At 47.4% G+C, this 10,658-nt stretch overlaps 1 non-coding gene across 1 annotated transcript; it reads right to left on the bottom strand.

Moving 5' to 3' along the window:
- Positions 1–4,254: 4,254 nt before the first annotated feature.
- trnal-uag (transfer RNA leucine (anticodon UAG)) lies at positions 4,255–4,336 on the bottom strand. Its single transcript has one exon. It is a non-coding gene; the product is annotated as a tRNA-Leu (tRNA).
- Between the last annotated feature and the right edge of the window lie 6,322 nt (positions 4,337–10,658).

The following is a 10,658-nucleotide window of genomic DNA, read 5'->3' as shown; positions in this document are numbered from 1 at the left end:
GGGGTGGTAGGTGAGGACCAGTGGGGTTCTGTCCTGGTGGCGGTTGGAGGGGCGGGGTTCAAGGGCGGAGGATCGGGAAGTGGAAGAGATGCGGTGGAGGGCATCGTCGACCACGTCGGGGTGGAAATTGCCGTCCTTGAAGAAGGAGGCCATCTGGGATGTGCGTTTTTGGAACTGGTCCTCCTGGGAGCAGATGCTGCGGAGTCGAAGGAATTGGGAGAATGGGATGGCGTTTTTACAGGGGGCAGGATGGGAGGAGGTGTCGTCCAGGTAGCTGTGGGAGTCGGTTGGTTTGTAGTAGATGTCCGTGTTGATTCGGTCGCCTGAGATAGAAATAGAAAGGTCGAGGAAGGGGAGGGAGGAATCTGAGACTGTCCAGGTGAATTTGAGGTCGGGGTGGAAGGTGTTGGTGAAGTGGATGAACTGTTCAACCTCCTTGCGGAAGATGGATTGTTCCACATATCCTACGAAGAGGCAGGCATAGCTGGGGCCCATGCGGGTGCCCATGGCTACTCCTTTCGTTTGGAGGAAGTGGGAGGATTGGAAAGAGAAGTTGTTCAGGGTGAGGACCAGTTCAGTCAGTCGAAGGAGGGTATCTGTGGAAGGTTACTGGTCGGTACGGCGGGAAAGAAAGAAGCGGAGGGCTTTGAGTCCTTCGTGATGGGGGATGGAGGTGTACAGGGACTGGATGTCCATGGTGAAAATAAGGCGTTGGGGACCGGGGAAGCGAAAATCATGGAGCAGGTGGAGGGCATGGGTGGTGTCCCGAACGTAGGTGGGGAGTTCTTGGACTAAGGGGGACAGGACGGTGTCAAGGTATGCGGAGATGAGTTCGGTGGGGCAGGAGCAGGCGGAGACAATGGGTCGGCCGGGGCAGTCAGGTTTGTGGATTTTGGGCAGGAGGTAGAAGCGGGAGCTGGGGGGTTGTGGGACTATGAGGTTGGAGGCGTTGGATGGGAGATCCCCTGAGGTGATGAGGTTATGGACGGTCTGGGAGATGATGGTTTGGTGGTGGGGGGTGGGGTCATGGTCAAGGGGGCAGTAGGAGGAGGTATCTGCGAGCTGGCGTTTGGCCTCAGCGGTGTCGAGGTCGGTGCGACATCGATGACTGTATCGGCGCCGCCTCGTGCTCCCACGAGGAGGTTGAACAGTTCATCCACTTCACCAACACCTTCCACCCTGACCTCTAATTCAATTGGAGCTACATCGATGACTGTATCGGTGCCGCCTCGTGCTCTCACGAGGAGGTTGAACAGTTCATCCACTTCACCAACACCTTCCACCCCGACCTCAAATTCACCTGGACAGTCTCAGATTCCTCCCTCCCCTTCCTCGACCTTTCTATTTCTATCTCAGGCGGACGTGGTCGACGATGCCCTCCACCGCATCTCTTCCACTTCCCGATCCTCCGCCCTTGAACCCCGCCCCTCCAACCGCCACCAGGACAGAACCCCACTGGTCCTCACCTACCACCCCACTAACCTCCATGTACAGCGCATCATCCGCCGCCATTTCCGCCACCTCCAAACGGACCCCACCACCAAGGATATATTTCCCTCCCCTCCCCTATCAGCATTCCGTAAAGACCACTCCCTCCGTGACTCCCTCGTCAGATCCACACCCCCCACCAACCCAACCTCCACTCCCGGCACCTTCCCCTGCAACCGCAGGAGGTGCAAGACTTGCGCCCACACCTCCCCTCTCACCTCCCTCCAAGGCCCCAAAGGAAACTTCCATATCCGCCACAGATTCACCTGTACCTCCACACATATCATCTATTGCATCCTTTGCACCCGATGTGGCCTCCTCTATATTGGGGAGACAGGCCGCCTACTTGCGGAGCGTTTCAGAGAACACCTCTGGGACACCCGGACCAACCAACCCAACCACCCTGTAGCTCAACATTTCAATTCCCCCTCCCACTCCACCAAGGATATGCAGGTCTTTAGACTCCTCCATCGTCAGACCACAGCGAAACGACGTTGGAGGAAGAACGCCTCATCTTCCGGCTAGGAACCCTCCAACCACAAGGGATGAACTCGGATTTCACCAGTTTCCTCATTTCCCCTCCCCCCAGCCTGTCTCAGTCAAATCCATCAAATTCAGCACCGCCTTCCTAATCTGCAATCTTCTTCCCGACCTGTCTGCCCCCACCCCAGTCTGACCTATCACCCTCACCTTGATCTCTTTCGACCTATCACATTTCCGACGCCCCTCCCCCAAGTCCCTCCTCCCTATCTTTTATCTTAGCCTACTGGACCAAATTTCCTCATTCCTGAAGAAGGGCTAATGCCCGAAACGTCGATTCTCCTGTTCCCTAGATGCTGCCTGACCTGCTGCGCTTTTCCAGCAACACATTTCCATCTTTGAACTGTGCCACCTGCCAAGGAATGCAAATGCGTTACTGCTTTTCGTGGAAGGATCAGAAGGCGGTAACTAAACTCTCAAACAAATGGCATATGATCAGAACCAGGTTGGAGAAAAGCTTAACAATGCTTTGCACTGTAATTAAATGGAACTGCATTACATTTCACAGCGAGAGCAGATTTGTTCAAGCAAATTCGAAGGCAGGTTTGCAGATGGGAAAGTAAGCAAGAAAGCTCGGTTCTTTTCCATGTAAAAGGCTGTAGTTGAAGAACAAAGAAGTTTCTTCCCAGTTTCAAACGAGGTACCGTTCACGTGTGAGGCGAACGTGATGACCACCACACTACACAAACAAGCCGCAGCCGCACCTGCTACTGCTCAGTGGCATCCAGCACTGAAAGTTGAAGCCATTGTACGTTTCACGTTTCTGTTTCCAAAAGATCGTTGTCCTCCAGCGTAATTGACATCTTGAAAATTAAAAAAAAAGACACGTGAAATTGATGACAAAATATGGACAAGGATGTCGTCAATGTTTACACCGTAGGGCGAGGTGGAATAGGCTGGGACCACTTTCCCTGCAGCGTAACGGCTGCGACATGATCTTATGGAAGGGATGTAAACTGAGCATTTACGTGTTTTATCCAAGTCTGGGTGAGTTGAAAACTCGAGAGCATAGGTTTAAGGTAAGTGGGCTGAAATTGACAAAGGATCTGAGGCACATTTCCCTCACAGAAGATTGTGCGTGTATGGAATGAGCTACCAGAGGAAGTGGAGGATGCTATTACACTCAGAAAATTGCAAAGGTAATCGGATGAGTTTCTGGATAGGATGAGTTTAGAGGGATTGGGGCGAAATGCTGGCGAACAGAACTTGTTTAATTTTGGCTATGTGGTGAGCATGGACGAGATACACCGAAGTATCTGTTTCCACGCGGTGTACCCCAATAACGTTGTGTTGCTTACACCGGCTTTAAAGGATTACTTTTTAGCGGAGTTTCCTGTTGCAATCTGTGGCACAATCATTTAGTCTGTTCGACTGCTCACGGGAAAGGTAGTATTGTGAAATACTGTAGAAACAAACGACTTCCTTACTTTTGCTCCGACTAACCATACTCCGTGAAATATTCCCAGATCCTCAGTTGAGGATTTTTGATGCTGGAAGTTACCTCAGAAACCCTGTTAATTCGTAATGTATTGAGCGACTCGCAAAACAGAAAGCATTTAACACGGAACACAAACAAAACTGGCAAACCAAATGCATTTTCAGACACAGCGAGCATGAATGCTAAATGTGAGACAGGCCGGGGGCATGAGCCATAAAGTAATCTCACAACTAACAACAGGGCAATTCCAAACTGCTCTTTCAAACATACTGGAACCTGAGTGCACCACCACTTCCCAGACAATGCTGAAAAGAGAGAAAGAAATAACACAATAAGAATGGGCCATAAAAAGTGAATTTCACCAATCACAGTCTCGATTACATTACCTTTCCCTTCCGATGTCTCCAGGACAGAAATGAAGGAAATGGGAGAAATTCAATAACATGTGACATCGCAATTCATTGGAACGATTTTCCCATTGGCAGAAAACAAAATAACGACGAGTCGAGCCACCGCAGGACTTTGTTTCACAGCAGCAATGAAATAACAGCCTCCATTCGGTTCCAGTAAACGCACAACTTGTCTGGGACAGCAGAGCTGTTTGCGATTTTCCGCGCGGGAGGCGAGCACGAGCATGACAGCACAGACACCGGAAAAGTCGGCACTTTCCCACACCACAGTTAATTGCCCGGGAAGCACACACATGTTTCTTCAGTTTTAAACAGAAATGCAGCAGGAGTCGAAACAGCATTTTAACATGCTGCCTCGTTGGAAACGTTCAGCAGAAATGGCAGCGGTGGGAATCGAACCCACGCCTCTGTCGAGACTGGAGCCTAAATCCAGCGCCTTAGACCGCTCGGCCACACTACCAGCCAGCCGCGCTGCCCCATTTTCTTGCACTTCCAATTGTGATGCTGCATAACAACAGATGCAAAGTCACGTGAAAAGGGTTCCATGATCCCTCTCCGACTCGCACAACTGCTGGGATGTGCCCGTCTACAATATCAATTTCGCTGCAGATAATGATAGCCCATCAATCCAGATAAATATCAATGCTAAGCTGAGTCTATCTCCTCAGACTCATTTCAGCTACAAATGTATCTGTGAGTGCGTGAGAACATACGATCGGTTATGATTTGGTCAAATTACCATGAGCTGCTTGACATTACTGCAATTTCGATTCTTGCTTTGCTAAATGATTTCACCCTTTGGTCGAAACAGGACAACTTTCACGTTTACACGGAACATGAAACACACCGGACTACAGGGAAAATGCACAAAGCTGAGCAGGCCGTGTTACCGCGCAGCATCATTTCAGTCACTGTGTCTGTTTTGCAGAATAAGAGTCCCAAAGAATGTTCTCCACCCTAAAATCGGAGGTAGCATTACAATCCGAGAACGACAGAGCACATTGTGAGGATGCTCTGACCTCGGAGCCGGTTCGAGATGCCACTTTCCTTGCCTTTTTGCCTTAACCGTGCAATTCGCTGCAAAGATGTTCACACCTGGATATGAGCCACATGGATACCAACTGAGTCGACGAGAAGCGACTCAATACATTTTGCTAAATTCCACGGTGCTTATTAGAAATGCAGTTTCTGTTCACATCAATCTAAAAGACAGTTTCTGAACGTAGTAACAGAAGTCGAAAGGTAATTAGCTCACCCCACCCCCGTCTCCGGAAGAGGTGCTAACTGCCCTTGAGTGCTTATTGTTCTCGATGTGAAGAGCTCTCACGTCTGAGTCACCTTCACACGTCTCTGGTTGCTGAGTGAATCACAAAGAAGGAATTTCACCAGAGCTGCAACTGCCTCACTTCCCCACTCGCCCTCCCCGTTTACATTTTCCTGCTCGTCAGTGATTTAAAGAAAACCAAATGGATGCGATGTCATTCTGTAGCCTCGCTGTCGATTCCTCCGTTTCAGTTCCAACGTGGCTTAGATCTCGGGGCGCACCTTAATACTAGCGACGCTATGAAAGCACAGGGGCAGAGGTTCCCCTGAGAGTGTGATTTCTTTCATTGCTGTTGCTGATTGAATGAGCCACTAACGTGCGAACTGCTCCAAAACATGATTCAGGACTTCTGGTGACAACTCTCGCACGTTGAATAACGACAGACAGCTTCCAAATGATGTCTTTCATAGACGACTTTGGGGGTACATTTGACAGACCGATTAGTTCAGGAATCCGTGGTGCGCTGTGACACCAGCGCATCAGCTTCTTCCCTGTCTTGGAAACGGGCCGCCTGCGCAAGGAATGCCAATGCGGTACTGCTTTTTGTGGAAGGATCAGAAAGCGGTAAGAATAAGAATGGACCAAAAAAAAGTGAATTTCGCCAATCACAGTCTCGATTAAATTACCTTTCCCTTCCGATGTCTTCAGAACGGAAATGAATGAAAGGGGAGAAATTTAAGAACATGTGACATCGGAATTCGTTTGAATTATGTTCGCACTCGCCAGAAAACCAAATAACGACGAGGTGTGTCACCGCAGGACTTTGTTTCACAATAGCGATGAAATAACAGTTTCCATTCGGTTCCAGTAAAAACGTAACTTGCCTGGAACATGAAGCAGCAGTACAGCTGCTTGCGCTTTTCCGTGCGGGAGGCGAGCACTACCTTGACAGCACTGACACTTTGAGAAAATCTGCACTCTCCCACACCACAGTTAACTCTCCAGGAATCATAACCAATTTGTTAGAACCTCAACTTGCCTGGAACGTAAAGCAGCTTGAGCCCGCGATTTACCGTGTGTGAGGCGAACATGATCATGACAAGATGGACACAGGCCCCTGTCTCCACAAAGCAAACTCGCGGTTTTGCTCTTTATTTGAACACACCGCAGCCACAGAAATTGCAGTGGCGGGACTCGAGCCTCATCTTCTTTCGTAATTGAGTTCTGAAGCAGGCGCCTCCGGCTTCCCTTCATAGGGCTGATTCGGTTCGAATAGTGAAATTTGCTGTGTCTGATCCGCAAGACACCCTGCAGGATTTTCAGACAGCACCATCCTCCCTGTGACATGTACGTGCTGGATTACTTTCTGTTGTGTCATGTGTCCCGGCTTTGCCAATATCACCGTTCTTTAACTCCCTGCATCCTGTTGGTCGAACTGTGATTCCAGTCAGATTCACAAATGTGTAACAAAACACCTTAGCTGTGCTGGCTCTCTACAGAGATAAATATGCTTCTCTTTTCGTATAATTCTCTTGCCTTCTCCCTTTAACTCTGCACATTTTTAGTTCCAACATGAACATTGAATGAGTTTTTCAACAACTCGATTGAAACTGCGTCTTTGTCAATGTTAGACCCTAACCATTCCCTCTGTGAAAACATTTCTCCTCGTGTACATTTTTCTTCTTTTATTAATGTCTTTAAAACTCTGCCGAATCGTTCTCAATTCTTTCAGTCGTCGGGATCATTCTCCCTTCCTTTTTCCCTCTGTCTAACCCACTCATGTCTTGGAAAGGTTTGACAAGGCCAGCGTTTGGCCTTCTGCTCTCCAAGGAGACGTGTTCCAACTTTCCAAATGACCTTTATTGTTGACATTCCTCATATACCACACCATGATCAACAACCTGTTCAGTGCTGTTTTCAATCATTTCACGTTCCCACTTCCTAAAGTTTCACGCCCATATCTGTGCGAATATCCAGATGTTGGATTTAATTAGAGTGGGATTCTGTGGGTGAACATCCTCTAACACTTGTTTCCCTTTTACCACATGTGGTACTGTGCCATACCCACTACAATGACACTTCTGATCCCAAAACTCAAAAGGAATTTGAAAGGGTGCAACTAAATGATTTACATCTATTTATCAATCATTTGATAGGACGACCGGGCAAAAGTGAAATCAAACAATAAGGCTCGATGGCGACTTGAAGTAAGACATTCTCCCGTGCCAGTATTAACACAAGCTGCTTCGCGAAGATCATGCCCTAGACACTCTTACATTGCCAAAACCAAACCAGTTGAGATTCGGTCAGGTCCAACCACATCCCAATTTGTTCTCAGATTTCTAAGCATCAAAGTGTTTTAAGAATATCGCCTTGTACTTTTGTCTCCTTGTTCACAGGCCAGTGCTGTTTATCCATGGACTTAGTTGTCTCCATCGGCAGAGTATTCAGCTATTTCCCTCCACCGGCAAGCAGTGTGAGGAGAGGCAAGTGCGCATACACTCTAAAGTTCACTCTCATCGGCACAGCCAGTTCCATCAAGTGCTGGGAATCAGCAAGTTTGATTGGGAACTTCCTGCAAAAATATCATTTATCTGAGAAGTGATGAAGATTTTGAGCTGTTTGGTAAGACATAAATGTAATCCGGACTCTCTCCCCTCAGGTAAATTCGTGTGAGGGCATTTTTGTGCATCCTGTTTGCTGTTCAAACTCCATCTTCACACAACAATCCTGCAGAAAGGTTTTTGGAACAGTAACATCGGCTTCTTTGCTGCAATCGGACAGCAGTTAACATCTGAGCCCCAACTTTCCCAGATAAAGACAATCCGAGTGAAACCCTCACTCACTGAGAGCCATCCCCACGTCCCTGTGCTGCGGAGCTGCAGACAGTTTAACACAGAAGATAAGGTTAACAATGAGACTTTATTTCACCATCAGCCACTCTCTCCCAGAGACAGGAAGAGGGACAGCATCAACGTGTGACGTCACTCATGCATCAGCAGAAGCTGTTCAGCCCATCGATTCCATAGCGACTCTCTGACGCTTGTGTATCCCGTGGTTATTCATACTTGGTGATGTATACCCTAATAATGCGGAGCTGTGCATGTATCGCAATTCTGTCTCCAACAAATGGATCCAATTGTAATTCACAGCTTTTCATTTCACAGGAAGAACACTGCTGTGTGAAACGGCGTGCGGAATAACTGCAGGGCGTCATGCGCATAGAACACTCTAAAACTGATGTATCTCACCTTCGTCAGTTTATTCCCAGCTCTCGCAAGAGGTTTTGCGAATCAGATCAGAGCACACCAACAGAGAACAGGAAAAGATCTTCCAGAACTTCACAAGTGTGTTTCCTCATTTGTGTAAATTTCCGGTGTGTATCGGTATGAAATATTCATTTCAGGTACATTGAATGAAAGGAAGCGGAAAGTGAAACAGCACGCAATGCGTAGAATGGAGATCTATTATAGAAAAACACTGGAGGGGGCAGTACACACACTGAAACATGGAATTGTCAACGAGTAGAGGATGTTTTCAATCCATTAATTTCATGATTATGAGCCCAATACGCTCCAGCTGGGCCGCTCTATTAGCGCTGAATATAGCAGTTTCACACAGTCTTTAGCTTTTCGTCTGGCATGTGGCATATACCTCAGAGGATGATTTCAAATGGTCGTCACTATTATTGTGTGACACACTGTGGCGCAGATGTGTCCCCGCTGTGTCAATGTAAGCTGTTGGCTAAACTGTGATTTCACTCAGAATCACAAAATATGTCACCGTGCAAAGTGAGGCTATGCAGCCCCCAAACAATAAGGAAATGTCTATGTCGGTCGATTGATTGACTTTATTTGATTGATTGATTGTCACATGAACCTCAGTACAGTGAAAAAAATTGTTTGCGATTGGTAAAGGCAGATCATACTAATCAAGGACATGTAGATCACAGCATAAGTAAAACAAAATTTTGGACAGATTAAGGCTTTCAGGTGACTCCGCACAAATCCACATTAACAGGATCAGCATCATTTGAAGTTAGGGAATTCATTTCTCAGTCTTGTAACGACCTCCAAGAAGTTGCTGTTGTGTGTCTTTAAGCTTCGGTGCCTTGTTCTGAACTGGAACTCATCAATATTATACACTCTGCGTCAAACATTGAACCAAATGCAAAACTCTAGTGCTCAAGTGTGACTTCTCACACGTACATCACCCATCCGAGGCGATATCATACCCAAGACCAAAAAGCCAGAACCGCAACAGAAGTATGATCCATAAATCAGGGGAGTTTCCTTGTTTAAAAAATAGGGGTTTTCTGGTGTTTCGGAGGGAAGGCCGCACTGAGTTTTAATAACAGCTCCTTGCAATTCTGACTTCCGGTTCCCCGGAGGCTGTGCTAGCCACTTCTTTTGCAAGCGGGCTCCCATCATTGGCAGCTGGATGAACTCATCTTCAATTGGCAATCAGTGTTATTTGAGAGAAGCATGAATGCGCTTTTAAGCCCACTATCAAACACGGGGTTGTGGAGCGCGGGGGGGGGTTAGATGTAGTGGAAGTTATGGAATTTCTGCAAAGCTGTACAAAAGAGAGATTGCGCATCCACAGGACTTAATATTCTTTCGGAAACTTTGTGCAAATAACGCCATCTAAGTATGATAGAAATATGAAGAACTGTAGGGAAAGAGAGAATGTCTCCCAGTCATCTGTGTCTGTGTCCTTCTCGAAGTCACAGCGAAGGCTCTGCTGTCTAAATCAGCATGGGATGTTACTGCAGCGAGTCTAGTCGCTCAGGCACGTTGCACCTGATGTGTATAAGTTTTATCACGTTACGGCCAGCTCAGAGAACAGATTTCACAGCTCACATTATCCCAGAGTGACAGGGAACAGAAGAAAGTGATTCAGACCATCATCTTACCACCTGCTGGGGAGGAAACGGATGTGGGTGAGTAGACAATCTCGACCAGTGCATGTTCCCAGCATTTACAATCTTGGTCTGTGTGACAACAAAAGCAGGAACCAGGAACTGTTTATCTTGCTTCTTAAAACAGGCGTGAAAATTTGCAGAGCATAGATACATCTACATGCTGTTAGTGAAATGATGAACAGCAGAGTACAGTTCACAGAGTATGGTCTGCCCTCTGGGTGATGGGCTCAGCTCCAACTGTGACCCTCTGCTCACCGGATTTGAACACAAACAAAGAAATGACTCAGTGACGAAATCTGTTGAAACGGATTCTGTGAGGAATTGAAAGCGATGGAATGAAAAGGCCCTTGAGAGAGGGATGTAACATTATCTGGGATCGTTTTCCAGACTCGGGAAGAGTGCGCAGTGCTGTTTCCATGGGTCAATATCAGGATAGATAGATTGACTAAGCGTCAAATGTTATTGTCGGGATCCCTGTCGCTTAGACACACTGCAACTTTTGTACAATGGTACAAAAGCACGGACGTTTTGTGTAGAGGGGGCAACTTCAAAATCGTTACTGAGGCAAAATGCACAAATGAGCGAAAGAACAAA

Source organism: Chiloscyllium plagiosum, unplaced genomic scaffold (genome assembly GCF_037043375.1).
Source record: "Chiloscyllium plagiosum isolate Xiang-an unplaced genomic scaffold, Cpla_swu_hap1 HiC_scaffold_39, whole genome shotgun sequence".
Lineage (NCBI taxonomy): Eukaryota > Metazoa > Chordata > Chondrichthyes > Orectolobiformes > Hemiscylliidae > Chiloscyllium > Chiloscyllium plagiosum.
This window is presented reverse-complemented; position numbering and strand designations above follow the sequence as displayed.